Source organism: Muscardinus avellanarius (genome assembly GCF_963383645.1).
Source record: "Muscardinus avellanarius genome assembly, chromosome: 12".
NCBI classification, from domain to species: domain Eukaryota; kingdom Metazoa; phylum Chordata; class Mammalia; order Rodentia; family Gliridae; genus Muscardinus; species Muscardinus avellanarius.
Window position 1 is genome coordinate 105506444 of NC_137798.1, and position 9218 is coordinate 105515661.

Consider the following 9218-nt stretch of genomic DNA (forward strand, 5'->3'; position numbering starts at 1 on the left):
ATGCTGTAGCACCATCTTTTTTTTTTTTTTTTTTTTTTTTTTTGGTGGTACTGGGGTTCCTGGAAGCCCTTCTACCTCCGGGCTACACTCCCAGACTTGTTTTACTTTTTATTTTGGAAACAGGGTCTCTTAAGCCAGCACAGCTGGCTTTGAACCTTTAAGATCCTCCTGTCTCCGCCTCCCAAGCGCGGGGATTACAAGCGTGCCCACCATGCCTGGCTCGGGAGTTACCATCTAAACAGTATTAAGTCTTATAATATATGAGCATGAGATCTCTTTCCATTTACTTATGTCTTTTTATTTTATTTTTATTATTTATTTACTTACTTATTTATTTATTATTAGTGAACCAAGCTCAGGCCCAGCACATACTGGGAAGCACTCCGGCCCTGAGCTCCATCCAGCCCTACCTTCTTTAATGTCTTTCAGCAATATTTTTGATATTAGTAGTTTTGATATATAATCATTCACCTCCTTGGACAAATCTATTCCTAGGTGTTTTGTTATTGTGGGTTGTACTATAAATGGAGTTGTTTTCTAAACTATCTTTTCGGATTATTTATGGCTAGTGTACAGAAACAACTGATTTTGTGTGCTGGTCTTGTGCCCTACAGTTGTGCTGAATTTGTTGTCTGTAGTGTTGAGCTCGTGGGCTTCCAGAACAGCCTTCCTATAGAACCGCGTCGTCTGCATTTCTAGTCGCCTCTTTCCAGCTGGAAGCGTTTCTTTCTTGTGCCTGATCACTCTGCCCGGCTGTTGAGCACAGTGAGGAGGAGGAGTAGAGGGAGTGAGCATCTTTGTATTGTCCCATCTTGCGGAAGCTTTCAAGCTTTTGCTGGTGACTATGAGGTTAGCTGTGGGTTTTTAAAATGAAGACCTCTAGGCCAGGCATGGCAGTGCAAACCTGTTGTCCCAGAACTTAGGAGATGAGACAGGAGAATCACAGGTTCAAGACCAGTTCATGGTAATTTAGCAAGACTCTGTTTCAAAATAAATAAAATAGAGCTGGGGGTGTAGCTCAGTGGCAGAATGCACACACACATGCGTGTGCACGTGTGCACACATACACACACAGGCCTTTTGTCACATGAAAGAATCCCTCCCCCTTTTGTTTTTGTAGCACTGGGCATGAAACCCAGGGCCATTATACTTCTGAGCTACAGCCTCAGCCCCATTTTTTATTCTTTATTTTGAAACAGGGTCTCAGAGTTTCAAAGGACCTCACTAGGTAGCTGAGGCTGTCTGTGAACTGTGATCCTCCTGTCTCAGCCTCCCTAATGTTGAGATTACAAGCATGCGCCACCACGCCTGGTTTATTCCTAGTTTGAGTGTGTGTGTGTGTGTGTGTGTGTGTGTGTGTGTGTGTGTGCACGTGCACACATGCATGCACATGCATGCACAAAAGAGGAAGAGGGAGAGGAGAGGGAAAGAGAAAGAGAAACTGGGTATTAAACATTGAACGTTGAACCCAGGGGCTTTCTATTTCTGAGCAACACCCCTCACCCTTTCTTATTTTTATTTTGAAGCAGGATCTCACTAAGTTACTGGGAACTTGCCTCAAACCTTTGATCCTCCTGTCTCAGCCTCCTCTCCCCTTCCCTCCCCTCCCTTGCCCACCTGGTTGTCTTCCTTCCTTCCTTCCCTCTCTCTTTCCCTCCCTTATTTTCTTCCTTCCTTCTTTCATGGTGCTGGGGATTGAACTCGGGCATTCTGCCTCCACACTATACTTCTAGCCCCATTTTATTTTGTATTTGGAAATGGGGGGTCTTGCTAAGTTACTGAGGCTGACTTTGAACCTGTGAACCTCCAATCTCAGCCTCCCAAGTACTGGGATTACAGTCCTGTGCCACCATGCCCGGCTCAGGCTCATCCTCCCAAGTATTGGGATTACAGGTGTGTGCCACTGTACCCTGCTGATTTTTTTTTAAATCATAGAAGGTTGTTGAATTCTGTCCAATTCTTTTTGTGATTTGAGATTACCGTGCATTTTTTTTCTTCTACTAATCTGCTGTATGATAGTAAATGGTGGGTTTTTTTTTTTTGTGGTACTGGGGGTGGAACCCAGAGGCTTTCTACCTCTGGGCTATACTCCCAGACCTTTTTAATATTTTATTTAGAAACAGGGTCTCACTAAGTTGCTGAGAGCCTCTCTAAGTAGCTGAGGCTGGCTTTGAACCTGTGTGATCCTCCTGCCTCAGCTTCCCAAGCGTGGGGATTACAAGCGTGCGCCACCACACCTGGCTGTAGTAAATGGTTTTTACATGTTGAATCACTCTTGCATTTCTGGGATAATTTTACTTTGTCATATATGGATTTTTTTTTGTGTGGTACTAGGGATTGAACCCAGAAACATTCTACTTCTGAGCTAAATTCCCATCCTAATTTTTAATTTTTACTTAGAAATAGGGTCTCAGTAAGTTGCAGATCCCCTCACTAAGGAGCTAAGGCCAGCTGTGAACCTGCAATCCTCCTGTCTCAGCCTTCCAAGTACTAGGGTTACAGTTTCACTGGTATGTGCAGATTCTACTCAGTTAAGGTATTCATATCTATAATGTAGCAACAGCATAAGTATTAGATTTTTTTTTCTCAGTCTACTAATCATTTCTTTCAAGAAGCACTGCTTCAGCTGGGCTTGATGGTGCATGCTTGCTTGGGAGGCAGAGACAGGAGGATCGCACAGGTTTGAAACCAGCCTCCGCTGGTTTAAGAGACCCTGTTTCCAAATAAAATATAAAATAGGTCTGGAAGTATAGTCCAGAGGTAGAAGGCCCCTGGGTTCCATCCCCAGTACCACCAAAAAAAAAAAAAAAAAAAAAAAAAAAAAAGCACTGCTTCAGCCGGGTATGGTGGCACACACTTATAATTCCAATACTTGGGAGGTTGGGACAGGAAGCAGGTGATTGAGACCCTCCACAACTTAGACCCCATTTCAAAATAAAAATAAATTAGGGCCGGGCATGGTGGTGCACGCTTGTAATCCCCGCGCTTGGGAGGCAGAAACAGGAGGATCACGCAGGTTCGAAGCCAGCCATGCTGGCTTAAGAGACCCTATTTCCAAATTTAAAAAAATATAAAATAGGTCTGGGAGTGTAGCCTGGGGATAGAAGGGCTTCCGGGAACCCCAGTACCACTAAAAATAAATAAACAAACAAATAAAATAAAAATAATAATAAATAAAAAAATTAGGACTTTATGTATAGCTCAGAGGTAGAGTGCTTGTGGGTTCAATACCCAGTACTACACATACACACACACACACACACACACTACCCAGTACTACACAAGATACACACACACGCATGAATGTGCGCATACATACACACACCCAGTGCTGCTTCTTGATTTCACATTTATTTGATTGTCCACTAGGACTTGGTCTTTATTTAGTGTGGTATGTCTAGGACGTTTTGGTTTCAAGGAAGGGAAAAAATGCATATGGTCCACAGAGCCTGGGAGAGCAGGGGTATTCCATCCCTCTGGAAGTTAATAGCATTTGTGGTCCTTGCTGGACACCTTTGATTGGAAGTAAGTATTCCAAATAGAACTTCTGACAGGACTTACAGGTTCCCTTCTCAGTCTTCCCTCACTGTTTCTCTTAATGGTTTTGGGTCAGTGATTCTGAATCTTGGTGGTAGATTAGAACTATCAGAAATAACCTCATAAAGCTGGGCATGGTGGCACAGGCTTGTAATCCCAGCATTTGGGAGGCTGAGACAGGGATCATGGTTTGCAGACAGTCTCAGCTACTTGGCCCTTTGCAACTCAGACCCTGTTTCAAAATAAAGAATAAAAAATCGGGCTGGAGCCAGGCGTGGTGGCGCACGCTTGTAATCCCCGCGCTTGGGAGGCAGAGACAGAAGGATCGCGCAGTTTCAAAGCCAGCCGCGCGCGCTGGTTTAGGAGACCCTGTTTCCAAATAAAAATGTAAAAATAGGTCTGGGAGTGTAGCCCGGAGGCAGAAGGGCTTCCAGGAACCCCAGTACCACACACACATACACAAAAAATCGGGCTGGGGTGTAGCTTGGAGGTAGAATGCCCCTAGGTTCCATCCCTAGTACTGAAAAAAAAAATGCTTGGCATGGTGGAGCACATTGTAATCCTAGTATGTAGGAGGCTGAGAAAGGAGGATCACAGGCTCACAGCCAGCCTCAGTAATTTAGGCTTCTGCAGCTTAGTGAGACCTTGTTTCAAAATAAAAAGTAAAATAGGGCTGAAGTGGAGCTCAGAGGTAGCATGCCCCTGGGTTTATCCCCAGTATAAACACACACACACATACACACAAATAAAAATGAAAGAAACATAAGTGGTGGGCCTATCCTAGACCATTGCTGTCAGTTCAGACCCAGCAGTGCAGGTGCCGTGACTCTTTAAAGACTCCCAGGGTTACGGTGATGCTCAGCCAGGGCTGCCAGCCTCTGGGCAGTGAAGAAGCACACCTCCTCTGGTGCCTGCGGGGTCAAGGTCACAGGCCCTGCTCACCCAGTCTGCGGTCTGAGGTTCTCAGGTGACTGCCATTGCGCCCAAGTGTGAGAAGAACTGAATGGTTTTGGGTGGGAGATTCAGACCTGCCTCCTTTCCTCCCCAGCGTGTGTGAGCTAGAGCAGGCCCCTGACCTTCCTAGTCTGGCTGTTGAGAATGCAGGTGCCCAGTTCCTCAGCCACAGTTCTGAAACCCTCAAACTTCTAGAGTGGAATCATTTTTTCATTGCTTTGTGCCACTTGACCTGCATTTAGGTGAGAGACTATTGATAATCTATTCCACTTAATGTGAATATTCTGTATTTCATTGCAAACTGTTACTTAATATGTTTTCTCATGGGTGTTGGCTCAGATTTCCCTGGGAATGTTATAAAATATACAATACACACACAGTATTTCCTAAGATTCCAAAATTCTGATCTATGGACACATCTGGCGTTGGCTTTGGATTAGGAAGCTGTCGCCGCAGATGCACCCGCCCTGGTAATATGCAGTGTGCATGTGTGTACGCCCCGGTGGTTTGAAAGCACCCAGCCAGCGCAGCTGTGAGTGCCCTGTAATAGCTTGCTTGTGTTTTGTACTTCCCCACTTGGTTCCCCCAGCACTCTTATATTTGGTTTGTCAGGATTTGTCCTTCAAAGAATCCAGTATTATCTATAAGTCAGATGGAGCATGAAACAGAACCCACAAGTGGAAATTGGTAATTATCATCCATTCTCTGTAGATTACTGGACTAGTAAAACTTTGCACATGACCTGATCCCTGCCAACAAAGAGCCTAAAACTAGTTATAGACAGAAAACACATAAATATGTGGAAAGTTTTATCCTTTGGTACATGTGTGTGGTACTAGTGATTGAACCCACAGGCATTCTGCACTCAAAGTACACCCTCAGCTCTTTTTATTTTTTCGTTTTGAACAGAGTCTTGCTAGGTTGCTGAGAGTTTCCCTATTAGCTAAGGCTGGCCAAAAACCTGTGATCCTCCTGTCTCAGCCTCCCAAGTACTGGGATTACAGGTGTGTATCAACACACACTGCTGTTTTCTTTCTTTCTTTTTTGCAGTACTAGGGATGGAACCCAGGGGCATTCTACCTCTGAGCTACACCCCCAGCCCTATTTTTTAATCTTTATTTTGAAACAGGGTCTCATTAGGTTGCAAAGAACCTCACTATGTAGCTGAGCCTGGCCATGAACTCAGAACCTCCTTTCTCAACCTCCCAAATGCTAGGATTACAAGCGTGCCCTGCCATGCCCAGTGGAGGCTCTGTTTTAAAATAAAGAATAAGGCCGGGTGTGGTGGCGCACGCTTGTAATCCCTGCGCTTGGGAGGTGGAGACAGGAGGATCACGCAGGTTCGAAGCCAGCCGCACTGGCTTAAGAGACCCTGTTTCCAAATTTAAAAAAATAGGTATGGGAGTGTAGCCCAGAAGTAGAAGGGCTTCCAGGAACCCCAGTACCACCAAAAATAAATAAATAAATAAATAAATAAATAAATAAATAAATAATAAAGAGTTAAAAATAGGGCTGTGTGTGTGTATGTATGTGTGTGTGTGTGTGTGTGTGTGTGTGTGTGTGTGTGTGGTGCTGGGCATTGAACCCAGGGGCATTCTACTTCTGAGATACATCCCAACCTTTTTTTGAATGTGGTACTGGAGATAAAACCGAGGGGCATTCTACCTCAAGCTATACCCCCAGCCCTATTTTTTAATTTTTATTTTGAAACAGGATCTCATTGAGTTGCAAGGGGCCTCACTAAATAGCTGAGGCTGTGTGTGAACTACGATCCTCCTATCTCAGCCTCCTGAATGCTAGGATTACAAGTGTGTGCCACCATGTTCGGCCCCAACTCTTATTAATTATTATTATTATTATTATTATTATTATTATTAGTGGTACTGGGGGTGGAACCCAGAGGCTTCCTACCTTCGGGCTATACTCCCAGACCTATTTTATATTTTATTTGGAAACAGGGTCTCACTAAGTTGCTGAGAGCCTCACTAAGTAGCTGGGGCTGGCTTCGAACCTGTGCAATCCTCCTGTCTCAGCTTCCCAAGTGCAGGGATTACAAGTGTGCGCCACCACGCCCGGCATCCAACTCTTACTTTTTATTCCTTATTTTGAAACATGGTCTCACTAAGTTGTAGGATACCTTACTAAGTAGCTGAGGCTGGCTGCAAATCTGCGATCCTCCTGTCTCAGCCTCCCAAGTACTGGAATTGCAAGTATTGCGCCACCACATCTGGCTTGAGGATATAGGATTCTTATTGGGCAAGAAAGGATCTTTGTGTCTTAGATGTCTAGAACTTTAGAATTCTGGCCCCCAGCTTCTTGTGTTTTTCTTTCTGTCCAGATGGTGCATGCCCAGGGAGGTCCGGGGGAGCAGCATGATGTGGTGGTGAGGAGTAGGGATGCTGGAGGCGAGGTGCTTGGCCTGCGTGGTGCTGGGCCTTGGGCAAGTTACTTCACCTTCTGTGTGTCTGTGTCCTCATCTCGAAGTAGGTGTAATGTGCTGGTATGGTAGTGCACACCTGTAATCCCTGTACTTGAGAAGCTAGACAGGAGGATCGCAGGTTTTGGCGGTCTTAGCAACTTAGTGAGAGACTGTTTCAAAATAAAAAGTAGAGCTGGGGTATAGTTCAGTGGTAGAATACCTCTGGTTCAGTCTCCAGTGCATTTTAATATAAAAAGCGTTAGGCACAGGCAAGGGCTTAGTCTGTTACTAGGGCAGCAGTGAAAGCTAAGTGACTTCCAGCCAGAAGTGAAGCATTCTTGCTGGGGCTGTGATGGGGCTGAGAGCTGCAGCCAGTGGGCCCTGGCTCACTTACAGAATTGTGACTCCGGTCGGTCTCTGATCTCTCAGCCTACGTCCCTTCATTTGTGAGCATCTGATGCCTGCCGCAAGTGCCATGGAAATACCCACAGGTAGAATTCCTGCCTTTGAGGAGGTTGCCCTATGAAGTCGGCTGAAAAAAGAGTTGACTGAGAATTCAAATAGTGGGCTGTTCGCTTACATCTCTTTACCAACAGGGCCTCCCGCTCCCAAGACTTGGACTCTTCAGATCCTTGAGTGTTCTTCAGATCCCTTTGCCCCTCACTGACCTTGGCTAGGAGCGTACGGGGGCCCTGTCATTGTGTAGAAGGTAGCCATCAGCGTGTCCCACCTCTTCAGTGACAGTGGCAGTGGACGTGTGACCTGTGCCCTTTCAGAGGGCTAAGGGTGCAACATTCTGCGTAGCCTGCTCTGTTTTTTATTTTGTACTGAGGATTGAACGCAGGGGCAATCTACCCCCAGCCTCCAGCCCTTTTTACTTTTTATTTTGAAAAAGGATCTTGCTAAGTTGCTGAGGTTGATACACCTGTCTCAGCCTAAGAAGTTACTGGGATTACAAGACATGAGTCATCCTGCCCAACCTGAGTAGCCCATTCTTAATACATGGTCTGTTATCTAAAATTCTTCAGAACTTCACATTCTGATATGTAATATATGTAGTAATATTATAAACCTCTAAAAGTCTGTGTACCAGACACCACCCTCTAGAACAAGAAAATATGGCATTTACTCCTGGTTCCCCAATGCCCCATTCTTTGAGAAGCACCAAAACTTTACCTTCCTAGGGGCACACAAGACTGGAGATTGACACTCCTTTAATCTCTTAATTACTTGTCTTTAGTTTTTTTCTTTTTGGCCCTTAGGGGAATATTTGCTCTACATGCATATTTAGTGCCCTTTAGTTTAGATAATTGGCAACTAGTTGTGCACTCATCAGAAATTTTAATCTGTATTCTACTATCACCAGTCCCATCAGGGAAATGGGGCGGGCCAGGAGATTCACCAAGCGTTTGCTTTGTTGAATGCTCTTCTTTGTGTTTGTGTGTGTGTGTGTGTGTGTGTGTGTGTGTGTGTGTGTGTGTGTAAAAACCTCAGAAACCTGGTGGTAAACTGATGTGGGCATCTGATGCTAAAAGTGTCTCAAGTGATTTAAAGTGTGTAAGAATTACTGACTTTTCTGTAGAGAGTGGTATTCATGAAAATAACGACATAGAGTGCACACATAAGACCATCATTGCTTTTGGTCCGTGGATTCTGGGGTGTCTAAGGCCCTTGAGTAGAGCTCTACTAACTGCGGACAAGTGTCTCTCGGGGATGTCACTGTGGCGGAAGCCACACCTGTCTGAGACTGCTGTGGGGTTCTCCTCCCAGCTGATGAATGAGGAAAGGACCCTTGCTCCCAGCCACCTCTGTAATTCCACATTTTGTCCCTGAGGAGGATTTCTTCAGCTTCTCTTTGTTCTCTGCCTACCTTAAGGGGCCGTGGCCAGCCAAGCGGTGTACTTGGGGGTCTCCGTGGGCAGAAGGAAGAGGCTGGGTACCTCGCCTGGAGTGCAGCAGCGCCCTGGGGACAGCATTTCCTGAGGCCTGTCAGTGCCCTGCCAGGATGGCTCCTGGTGTGTGTGCTTTCAGTTTCACCAGAGGATGTCACTCAGGCTAGTTGTTTTGGGCTGAATTGATCCCCACTCTGGTTACCTTTCTGTAAAAGACTACTGTGTCTAGGCAGTGGCTCTCCTGCAGAGGGCAGGGGCAGGCTTGTACTCCAGGGCGTGCTTGGCAGTGTCAGGGACTTGGTGAGGATGGGTGGGGCTGGGGTGCTGCTGGCAACTAGTGAGAAGGCAGGAGCGCTGCAAACAACCCGCCCCAGCATGGCATGTGTCGGCGGTGCCAGTGCTGAGCAGCCTGGTCC